At 45.0% G+C, this 12,210-nt stretch overlaps 1 protein-coding gene across 1 annotated transcript in view; it reads left to right on the top strand.

The window, feature by feature from the left end:
* Window positions 1–132: 132 nt before the first annotated feature.
* LOC143899885 (uncharacterized) overlaps window positions 133–12,210 on the top strand; it is a 71,038-nt gene continuing 58,960 nt past the window's right edge. The window contains exon 1 of the mRNA XM_077410625.1: window positions 133–652. The gene's annotated coding sequence lies outside the window, so the exon portion shown is untranslated. The remainder of the gene's footprint in view (window positions 653–12,210) is intronic.

The following is a 12,210-nucleotide window of genomic DNA, read 5'->3' as shown; positions in this document are numbered from 1 at the left end:
GCGATCGGTGCGAGGGAGACGCAGCGACGCCAGCGACGCAGCGACACCGTAGCTGGACGAGGACGGAAAGAGGGGAGAGAGAGAGAGAAAGAGAGCGAAGGGGTCGGTCGACCGGTGCCGCGGGTCCCGAGTCCCAAGCTCGGGAGCCGAGTGTCAGTCAGGCTCGAGACACCCGCGCGAACGGAGCGGAGAAGATCGAGGTGGTGGTTTTTTTTTTCGGCTGGTTTAACCTCCCCTTCTTCGTACGTTCTTCGCGGATGCGCGCGACCCCCCCCTCCTCCGGCGCCCTACACCCACTCAAGCGAGGTAGTAATCGCCCGGCCTGTCACGGAGCAGTGTCGCGCGGAGTGTCGTACGGGATAGGATATACGCGCGGAGCAGAGACAGATAGAGAGAGAGAGAGAGAGAGAGAGAGAGAGAGAAAGAGCGGCCTCGCCGGTGTCATCCGGATAACGTTGCTCTCGTTGTCACACACCCTTCCCCCCGCAGCACGCGCCGTATTCTCGAATCTCGACCAACCCTGTGTGCGCGCGCGCGATCGACGCCGGTACCAGCAGCGACGATATACGCAAGAAAGGACCGCCACGACGACGAAGACGACCCGACGACGACGAGGCGGCGATCGTTGCGAGCTACTCCGAAGGCCGAGTGTGTGAGTACATCCTATACATGTATACAGGTCTATCTGACCCCTTTTTCTCCTTTTAAAAAAAGACGCGAGGTCGCCTCGCAAGGTTCTTCGCTTATCTGCTCCCGTTTCTCGCTGTCGAGCCCTCGCGCGCGGAAACCTCCTCTCGCGTATAGCCCCAGACGTCGGCATCGATTTCCTCGTGCCCCGCCATCGCCGCCGCCGCCGCCGCCGCTGCCGCCGCCGCCGACAACAACGACGAGCCCTCCGCCCTTCCAGCGGCCGCTCGCATGCCACGGGTCCCTCTCCTCTTTCTCTCCCCCCGCGCGATCTCTTTCCCATCTCGAGGTCGACGCGAATTCGCGAGACTCCATGCACCGACTTCTCCTCGAAATATCCTTCGTGGTGTCACTCGGCGAGGGGGACGGGGGCGGGCGAGACGCGGTGTAGGGCCCGACGAATACTATCGACCCAATCGGCGTGTCCAACGATATACACCCAAGGACGAGGGTGTCGGGTTTTCGGAGAGCGATTTGCCTATAAAAGGGAGCAAGGTGCGGTTCGCAGGTCTCGAGTGTCTTCTCGAGAGAAGGAAATTTGTCACGCCCATACCTTCGTTTAATTCGCGCGCGAGTTCGATTCGTTCCCAGCAAACATCACAACACATGTGCCGCATGATGCGTTTACATTGTTGAGTAGGAAGCTATTGCTGACACGTAAATTGCATGTTACTTGGCGCTTGCTGGGTGTCTGCTCGAAAAATTATATTAATCCTTTAAACGCCGAATACTTTGACAAACGTATATACTCGACACACGAAAGGACTGCGTGGCTTTAACCGGACGGATGCGAAAGTGTCCGTAATATTCTATCTAGACGTTCGTTGAGGCGTGGGTGCGCATCCATAAAAGTTAAAGGGTTAAATGCCCACATGAAGGGAGAATCGAGCAGCCGCGTCTGATACTTTAATGAATGACAAGCCAGAAGGTGTACTCTTTAATCTCGTAGATAGTGTTTTGTCATCGGAGTTATTTACACACACGGTTCTGAGGATATACAGTTCTTTCAATTTGAATTGCACAATAATGCGCCACTTGTATTTATCCCCTTTAAAACACGTGCACGCGTTTATTGCACGATATCGGTATCCGATATATCGATTGTTATAACATTTTAATACATGGTTGCTCTATAAATTAAAAATACTGCAGTTATTAATAATATTAAAATGAGAGCGTAAGGGATCGTATGGTGAAACCTAACCTTAAGTTTCAACAATAAGATTATTTACTTTGATTAATGCCATCAGCGTTTTTGGTGTTCGATTTTATGCCGGTTTTACCGCCAATAACGGCGGCAAAAGTTTGCCGAAACCTTACGATAAAATAAAAGGACAAAGTCTCGTTAATTACTCGCGAGTGAATTCCCGAGAGATTCGCCCGATCACCTCGAAATTCAGCGCGTGACAGGAGGTAGCGGGACGAAGTATATGGCTCGTGCGCGTACATACGCTGTCGAAGCGGATTCCCCGTGATTAATATGGCATGGCACTATTTGTAAATACAGTGGGTGCGTTTGAAAAACTAGCCGCGGGTAGTGTGCGCGCGAGATATTACGAGTAGAAACTCTCAAGAGCAAGTGCTCTCTCTCTCTCTCTCTCTCTCTCTCTCTCTCTCTCTCTCTCTCTCTCTCTCTCTCTCTCTCTCTCTCTCTCTCTCTCTCTCTCTCTGTCTCTCTTCTGCCCCGGCATGGTACACGGGTTGTTTATGGCGCTATAACAGCGCAGAGTACTTGTACACGAAAACACATTTCGTGGAGAAACACAGCTCGGAAATTCCGCGTTAGACGCCTCTATCCTCTCGAAAGATATAAGAATATCAGGATGTTCTATATATCCTGTATTTTATTCTATACATGTATCCCGAACTTTTCTAATATGCTAACGATTTGCATTAGTGATTAAATTAATTATCATTTTAATTATGCGATTGTGCTGTTCTAGCTTCGATTGAGATTAGGGCCGTTACTCTCCGACAGCTTCGAAGTTGACCTCGAACCGAAGTTTAAGATCTTCGAAGCTTCGAAGTTCGAATATCGAAGCCTTCGAAGCAAATTATCAGCTTTAGTTGAGATTGCGTTTCAAGTTCGAAAGTAAGTCCGGGGCGCGTGGTTTGCCAAGTTTGAGAATAATTGCGCGTAAAATTCACGCGAATAATTATTAGATTATTAGGCAAGCAAGATCCAGTTCTGGCCGTTTAACGGCGTTTTTCTTAATTTGATTGTATATCATTTACGGTCCGCGCGCGCGCGCGCGTATTTCACTTATTTATTATTGACAATAATGTCTTTCGCGTTAAGACTCCAGATCGATTAAAAATAATCTTAAGCGGAACGCGAGCGTTCAACTTTAAAGCACCGTGAGTTCCTAACGCAAGAGATATACTATCTCAATTTTTAATTGCGCGGTACACTGCGCGGAGTATTGTAAATATATTATTCCGTATGCGCTGCAATTAAGATAGCGATCGTGGGCTTGAAGCAACGGGCGTGAACGGGGCGCCAATCGCAACGGACGACAAATCATGGAATATGCCTCGGTACACATCACCGGAAGTACGTATACAAATCGATTTCCGTAATAAACGACACGGTTCCAACGTCTTCGCATTCGCATTTTGTCGCGCATCGTTTGCCACGCTGCTTGGGTACGCGCGCATCGCTCCGGTTCGGACCCGCATCAGTCGAGCTGCGCGGCATCGTCGTCCTCCGATCCAGTCCTACAGATCCGTTTAATTATCTCATCTCGCTGAATAAAATATGTCTCGGTAACCCGGTGTAACTTGTCTTTCTCCCGAGAAACTAGATATCTTCTAACGCGACACTCGCGATCCTCGAGTCGTTTAAATCCCGGGATTTATCCTGGAATGTCGATTATCGGGTTGTTGCGCGCGAATTGCGGTCGGTCGCGGAATTTTTCTCGATTCGCACAATCGGCTCTATATTTTTATATTGCGTATTTCCACGCGTCTTTCAAGTTTTATTTTCGCGAGGGCAATCGAGATGTATCCGGCACGCGCGCGCGCGCGCGTCGCGCTTTCCGAGGAGCCGCGCGGAAGAAAGGTGCACCTTTTCTCGAGCGGAGAGGATCCGCGACGCCGAAGAAATTCGTGTCCTGAATTAAGCGTCCTTTCCTCCGACGCGACGGTCGATCGATCGGAAACTCTCGCGCGAAGCCGCGTGCACGAGCGGCGGCGACCTCGTTGAAAGCGAGTCACCTTTGTCACCGTGTCCCAGTTACTCCACACACGTACGGCTTCTCTTCGCGACGATGCGATCAGGGATCGCCTTCGAAGACTTCTTTCAGCGGACGTGATTTACATACGGTCGTCTGGCGGCCGCGAATAACGATCTACCCTGGTCGTCTTGGACCCGCCGGGACCGCGGCGTTCCTCCATCGACATTCGACGCGAGTAAGCCCGGTTTTTCGGCGTCGATCGTCCCCCGAACGTCTAGCGAGCAACGAAAATTGATTCATCGTCACACTCCGTTCTCACTCTTTTCTTCGTTTTATTTAACGAACTTGTTTGCGCGTTAAAGAGCCGGCCACGCAACTGTTTTGCATCTTGTTGATAAGACGTTGCTTTAATTCTTGACTGATTTACTCTCTTCCCGATAAATTTTGCAAAACCTTCAATAGCTGAAGGACGATCGTTTTAAATCGAAAGATAGCCTGTTAAAGTTTCTTTAAAAATTATCCGAAAGAAGGAAAAAGTTCGATTGAAAGTATTCGAATAATGTAAAAAAGAAAGTATACTGCAAGGTCTCAGAGCCTCAGAAAATCCTCTTACGCATTCAAAGATAAAATCTAAGAAATCTCTCGAGACTCGCTGTACCTATTGCGTATCATACCTGCGCGTTATTTTATCATTTTGTATATATATATATATATATATATATATATATATTCTATACATTTATATTGTGCACACTTATTTTCAACATAATATACACACACACATCGTGTGCCGACCTTGCCGGCGACCCTTTACCTCGCGGTGAAATTCGCTTACGGTTACTGCACGTGCTGAAAACGTGCGCCCCGTTCTCGGCGAAGCCAACACGGACGGCGATCGTCCGGTCGGTCCTGTCCTATATCGCATATATGCACGCGCGGGTTCGCCTCTCGTGCGTTTCTCTCTTTTGCGAGAGAGTTCTCGTCTCTTGCCTACCTAATACCTATATACCTACGAGGATCCCGCGTCGCGCCGGGATACCGTCGCCGAACGTGACCGATCGGAAACCGTGCGCCGGTCCGCATACGGAATCCTTGAAATAGCGTCGCGTCGCTATTTCCAAGCCAGCCGGCTGGAATCCCGCGTATTTGCATTCCGCCGCGAGAAGAGCCGGCTCGTCGTTTTCTGAACACGATTTAATCCTTTCCGGGTTCTGATCAACGCGTCGCGTCGCGTCACGTCCGGAAGAGATATGTTTTGGTCTCGTCTTAAATTTAGAACGACACGAACACGGTGCCATGGTGTGTCGGATATTCGTCGGATTATACTGCTTCTCATTCGAACAGCGAAGAGATTTCTTTGCTTCGAGAAGTTTATTCTTTTATCGTTTCGATCATAATATTTCAGCGATCTTTCGAAGAGATCGATCGATCATTGATTTGCCCCCAGCTATTTTTCGTTTTTCCTCACCAGCGCAAATATATTTATTTATTATCCTTATTATTTATTTAGCTTTATTCACGCGGACGGTTGATGATTCTCTCGCGTAAGCGCGAATAATACGTGCTGTTTGCAAACAGGCACGTTTCTCCGGCGACGTAAAGCGGGCGGGACGGAGAAGTCTCGCTAAGACTTTCAATCGCATTTGACGGGGACAAAAGTCGCGTCGAGATTTATAACGACGAGCGTCGCGCTCGAAACAAATTGGCGGTCACCCCCCGATAATTAGCAGATAAGAGACGAATATATATAAATCTCGCTCCCGCGCCGTATGGACGCGCGCGGATGCACTTTCATTTTCTTCTCGACGCGGCGAGTCGCCGAGGAGCCGCCGCCGCCGGAACCCGTCAGGGAGACGTCAAAGAGCTCGGGAATCGGTGTTCGGCAGCACGGTTTAGCGAAGGACGCGAGGGGTAACGGGGGCGGGGTAGGGTGGGCAAGAATTCCCGAACACAGAGATCCTTTTGTCCCGGGACCTGAACGCGGGGAAGGCCGTCGACCCAGAGGGAGCGTCGAATTTCCAGCGCGATGCCGCGCCGGCGAGGATACGCGCGAAGGGACGCGCGCATCGCGCGCACGCTCGCATCCGGCGCGCGCAACGGCGCTCGAGCGCGATCGCGATAATTAACGCGTGAAACGGCCCGCGTTAATTTCACGACAATTGCAATTGTAGACGCAGTCGCGCGCGCTTGACGCGCGCGAACGTTGCCATCAACGCGCGCGTCCGTTCCCACAATCGACCAACCGAAATACGAGGCAAGGCGCTACGAGGGCCAACGCGGTCGTGTACGGACGTTGTCACGCAATCGCCGAGTGTTCCTTCGACCGCAGATTCGCCGTCTAATTTGGCGCGGTCGATTTTCCGTGGAAAGAATGGTCGGAGACTTCAAGACGCATAGTAACGAGATCCGAACAACGAGAAGCGAGCAGGAATCTAATACGCAGCGAAATGACACGCGACTGGCGCGCGGACACGCTCATATTCGCAGAAAGTTGTTACATCGAAAATATTTCATGTCGAACGAAACTTTTGTTTGCCGTCTTCTGCCTCGTTCGCATTTTTTTTACATTGTTATACCTCGTATTTGCATTTTTAATTTTTTGCGCATTGTTGCCTTTCGCAAACATTTTATTGTGTTCTATTCGTCTCGATGCGTTAAAAATGGTCCCTCATTGTAGACAATACTCATTGCATTCTATTGCATACAATGGCCTTCGAATAGACGTATAAGAGACACGGGAAATATTGCACTGTGGTGCTAATTAAATTGCACACTATTGCTTAGAGAGTTAACTTCGTTGATGATGTGTGCGGTAAAGTAACACATTCAAGAAGGTACATGTAAGATCTTACGATGGTGTTATTTCGAACGAAACTGACAAAGTTTAATGAACTTTCGAGACTATTTAATTTCACTGTAATTTGTTATCGCACAAATATTGACTTAAATAATAATTACAATTTTATCTTCGACAAAGTACACGGTTCAAGCCTATTGGGATGAGAATTCCGACATTTTCATTAAGAGACGACCCCGAGAAGAGAAGGAAAGTTTTTCGCGGCGATGCTCTCTTTGTTCTACTACACAATGCTGATTTGGCATGAATCGATGTATTCGAGTGCACGGGATATGGCCTGTCTCGCGCGGCGTCTCCGCTGCATAAAAAAAAAAGCGGTGTTTCGCGAGTAACGAACTCGCCGTGAGTCATCGGCGCGAAAATAAACCGCGAGGAAGCCCGCGTGACCCCGGTTGATAGAAGGGCTTAACGAGAATGAACGACGCATCGCGATGTATCCCGCAGCCAGAAGAATGTGATTCGCGAAAAGCGAGGCGAAAAGATTTATCTCAGATCGCTTGGGACCCTACTCGGCGTGATGTAGCTTCTTAACTCGTTCTGTTATAAGTCTCTATTGAGAAAGAAAAGAGAAAGAAGAGAGAGAGAGAGAGAGAGAGAGAGAGAGAGAGAGAGAGAGAGAGAATCCGAATATTTTACGAGCGAAAGATACACGTAGTTTCTCTCGATAAACCCGCGGCGCGCTTCCGTCATTCTCGTGACACATATCTGGCGCGGACCTCTATTAAGCTGGACCCCCCACCAGCGCAAATCAAGTTCGCACTAGGTCAAAAATTTAGTGCTATTTAGGTGCTAATTAAGTGCCCTAGTCCGAATTTTGGTGCTCGAACCGTTTAGCAGGAAATCGCGTAAAAAATGGGGGGGTCCAGCTTGCCATAAAGCTGGACCCCCCCATATCAGAAAATGGTCCTACAGAGAAGATAAGTACACTATAATTTAGTGCTAATTAAGTGCTAATTAAGTGCTCTAAAAAAACGATAAAATGTTGACAGATTATAACATTTATTTAAATATACCATTATATATTGAACACAGAACCGTCGCGGTCGACACTAACACTTAAAAAGATTGCTGCATGAATATATTCGTTACTAAAATGATCGAAAACATATATTTCCCAAATCTGAGTTCATTGCTAACAGTAAAACAATTACAATAATTAACTTAGACCAGCCGTTGGCGCTGAGCACTAAGTTCCGTCATCTGATCGTCTACGAATTAGTTGCTCGCATGATTATAGTATTAAAATAATTCTCAGACATTGTACTTTAAAAGAATATCACGATTCGAATTTAGTGTTAGCAGCTTAGTGTTGAAATTAATTAATTAATCAATACAGCGCGCGCTTCGCGGATAAACTAATTAATTTCAACGCTATACGGCCAGCACTAAATTCAAATCGTGATATTTTCTTAAAGTACAATGTCTCAGGATTATTTTAAGACCATAATCACGCGAGCACCTAATTCCTTGCCGATGCAGTAACGAATTGAAGAGTGCTGCGCGCGCGCTCCATGGATAAATTAATTAATTTCAACGCTATACAGCTAGCACTAAATTCGAATTGTAATATTTTCTTAAAGTACAATATCTCAGGATTATTTTAAGACCATAATCACGCGAGCACCTAATTCTTTGACGATTCTGTAAGGAACTTTAGAGCGCTGCGCGCGCGCTCCATGAGTTAATTAATTGATTTCAACCCTTTGCAGCTAGCACTAAATTCGAATTGTAATATTTTCTTAAAGTACAATGTCTTAGGATTATTTTGGGACCAAAAACACGCGAGCACCTAATTCTTTGACGATGCAGTAACGAATTGAAGAGTGCTGCGCGCGCGCTCCATGAGTTAATTAATTGATTTCAACCCTTTGCAGCTAGCACTAAATTCGAATTGTAATGTTTTCTTAAAGTACAATGTCTTAGGATTATTTTGGGACCAAAAACACGCGAGCACCTAATTCTTTGACGATTCTGTAAGGAACTTTAGAGCGCTGCGCGCGCGCTCCATGGATAAATTAATTAATTTCAACGCTATACAGCTAGCACTAAATTCGAATTGTAATATTTTCTTAAAGTACAATATCTCAGGATTATTTTAAGACCATAATCACGCGAGCACCTAATTCTTTGACGATGCAGTAACGAATTGAAGAGTGCTGCGCGCGCGCTCCATGAGTGAATTAATTGATTTCAACCCTTTGCAGCTAGCACTAAATTCGAATTGTAATATTTTCTTAAAGTACAATGTCTCAGGATTATTTTGGGACCAAAAACACGCGAGCACCTAATTCCTTGACGATGCAGTAACGAATTGAAGAGTGCTGCGCGCGCGCTCCATGAGTGAATTAATTGATTTCAACCCTTTGCAGCTAGCACTAAATTCGAATTGTAATATTTTCTTAAAGTACAATGTCTTAGGATTATTTTAGGACCAAAAACACGCGAGCACCTAATTCCTTGACGATCTTGTAACGAATTGAAGAGTGCTGCGCGCGCGCTCCATGAGTGAATTAATTGATTTCAACCCTTTGCAGCTAGCACTAAATTCGAATTGTAATATTTTCTTAAAGTACAATGTCTCAGGATTATTTTAAGACCATAATCACGCGAGCACCTAATTCTTTGACGATTCTAGTAACGAATTGAAGAGTGCTGCGCGCGCGCTCCATGAGTTAATTAATTTATTTCAACCCTTTGCAGTTAGCACTAAATTCGAATTGTAATATTTTCTTAAAGTACAATGTCTTAGGATTATTTTGGGACCAAAAACACGCGAGCACCTAATTCCTTGACGATGCAGTAACGAATTGAAGAGTGCTGCGCGCGCGCTCCATGAGTTAATTAATTGATTTCAACCCTTTGCAGCTAGCACTAAAATTGAATTGTAATATTTTCTTAAAGTACAATGTCTCAGGATTATTTTAAGACCATAATCACGCGAGCACCTAATTCTTTGACGATTCTGTAACGAATTATAGAGCGCGGCGCGCGCGCTCCAAGGATAAATTAATTAATTTCAACGCTATACAGTTAGCACTAAATTCGAATTGTAATATTTTCTTAAAGTACAATGTCTTAGAATTATTTTGGGACCAAAAACACTCGAGCACCTAATTCTTTGACGATTCTGTAAGGAACTTTAGAGCGCGGCGCGCGCGCTCCATGGATAAATTAATTAATTTCAACGCTATACAGCTAGCACTAAATTCGAATTGTAATATTTTCTTAAAGTACAATATCTCAGGATTATTTTAAGACCATAATCACGCGAGCACCTAATTCTTTGACGATGCAGTAACGAATTGAAGAGTGCTGCGCGCGCGCTCCATGAGTGAATTAATTGATTTCAACCCTTTGCAGCTAGCACTAAATTCGAATTGTAATATTTTCTTAAAGTACAATGTCTTAGGATTATTTTAGGACCAAAAACACGCGAGCACCTAATTCCTTGACGATCTTGTAACGAATTGAAGAGTGCTGCGCGCGCGCTCCATGAGTGAATTAATTGATTTCAACCCTTTGCAGCTAGCACTAAATTCGAATTGTAATATTTTCTTAAAGTACAATGTCTTAGGATTATTTTAGGACCAAAAACACGAGCACCTAATTCCTTGACGATCTTGTAACGAATTGAAGAGTGCTGCGCGCGCGCTCCATGAGTGAATTAATTGATTTCAACCCTTTGCAGCTAGCACTAAATTCGAATTGTAATATTTTCTTAAAGTACAATGTCTCAGGATTATTTTGGGACCAAAAACACGCGAGCACCTAATTCCTTGACGATGCAGTAACGAATTGAAGAGTGCTGCGCGCGCGCTCCATGAGTTAATTAATTGATTTCAACCCTTTGCAGCTAGCACTAAATTCGAATTGTAATATTTTCTTAAAGTACAATGTCTTAGGATTATTTTGGGACCAAAAACACGCGAGCACCTAATTCCTTGACGATGCAGTAACGAATTGAAGAGTGCTGCGCGCGCGCTCTATGAGTTAATTAATTATTTCAACCTTTGCAGCTAGCACTAAAATCGAATTGTAATATTTTCTTAAAGTACAATGTCTCAGGATTATTTTAAGACCATAATCACGCGAGCACCTAATTCTTTGACGATGCAGTAACGAATTGAAGAGTGCTGCGCGCGCGCTCCATGAGTTAATTAATTGATTTCAACGCTATACAGCTAGCACTAAATTCGAATTGTAATATTTTCTTAAAGTACAATGTCTTAGGATTATTTTGGAACCAAAAACACGCGAGCACCTAATTCCTTGACGATTCTGTAAGGAACTTTAGAGCGCGGCGCGCGCGCTCCATGGATAAATTAATTAATTTCAACGCTATACAGCTAGCACTAAATTCGAATTGTAATATTTTCTTAAAGTACAATATCTCAGGATTATTTTAAGACCATAATCACGCGAGCACCTAATTCTTTGACGATGCAGTAACGAATTGAAGAGTGCTGCGCGCGCGCTCCATGAGTGAATTAATTGATTTCAACCCTTTGCAGCTAGCACTAAATTCGAATTGTAATATTTTCTTAAAGTACAATGTCTTAGGATTATTTTGGGACCAAAAACACGCGAGCACCTAATTCCTTGACGATGCAGTAACGAATTATAGAGCGCGGCGCGCGCGCTCCATGGATAAATTAATTAATTTCAACGCTATACAGCTAGCACTAAATTCGAATTGTAATATTTTCTTAAAGTACAATATCTCAAGATTATTTTGGGACCAAAAACACGCGAGCACCTAATTCCTTGACGATGCAGTAACGAATTGAAGAGTGCTGCGCGCGCGCTCCATGAGTGAATTAATTGATTTCAACCCTTTGCAGCTAGCACTAAATTCGAATTGTAATATTTTCTTAAAGTACAATGTCTTAGGATTATTTTAGGACCAAAAACACGCGAGCACCTAATTCCTTGACGATGCAGTAACGAATTGAAAAGTGCTGCGCGCGCGCTCCATGAGTTAATTAATTGATTTCAACCCTTTGCAGTTAGCACTAAATTCGAATTGTAATGTTTTCTTAAAGTACAATGTCTTAGGATTATTTTGGGACCAAAAACACGCGAGCACCTAATTCCTTGACGATGCAGTAACGAATTGAAGAGTGCTGCGCGCGCGCTCTATGAGTTAATTAATTGATTTCAACCCTTTGCAGTTAGCACTAAATTCGAATTGTAATATTTTCTTAAAGTACAATATCTCAAGATTATTTTGGGACCAAACACACGCGAGCACCTAATTCCTTGACGATGCAGTAACGAATTGAAGAGTGCTGCGCGCGCGCTCCATGAGTGAATTAATTGATTTCAACCCTTTGCAGCTAGCACTAAATTCGAATTGTAATATTTTCTTAAAGTACAATATCTCAGGATTTTTTCAAGACCATAATCACGCGAGCACCTAATTCTTTGACGATGCATAGCGTTGAAATTAATTAGTTTATCCGCAAAGCGTGCACGCCGCGCTCTAAAGTT

The sequence above is a fragment of the Temnothorax americanus genome, unplaced genomic scaffold (assembly GCF_048541705.1).
Source record: "Temnothorax americanus isolate GAGA-0224 unplaced genomic scaffold, ASM4854170v1 Scaffold29, whole genome shotgun sequence".
Lineage (NCBI taxonomy): Eukaryota > Metazoa > Arthropoda > Insecta > Hymenoptera > Formicidae > Temnothorax > Temnothorax americanus.
This window is presented reverse-complemented; position numbering and strand designations above follow the sequence as displayed.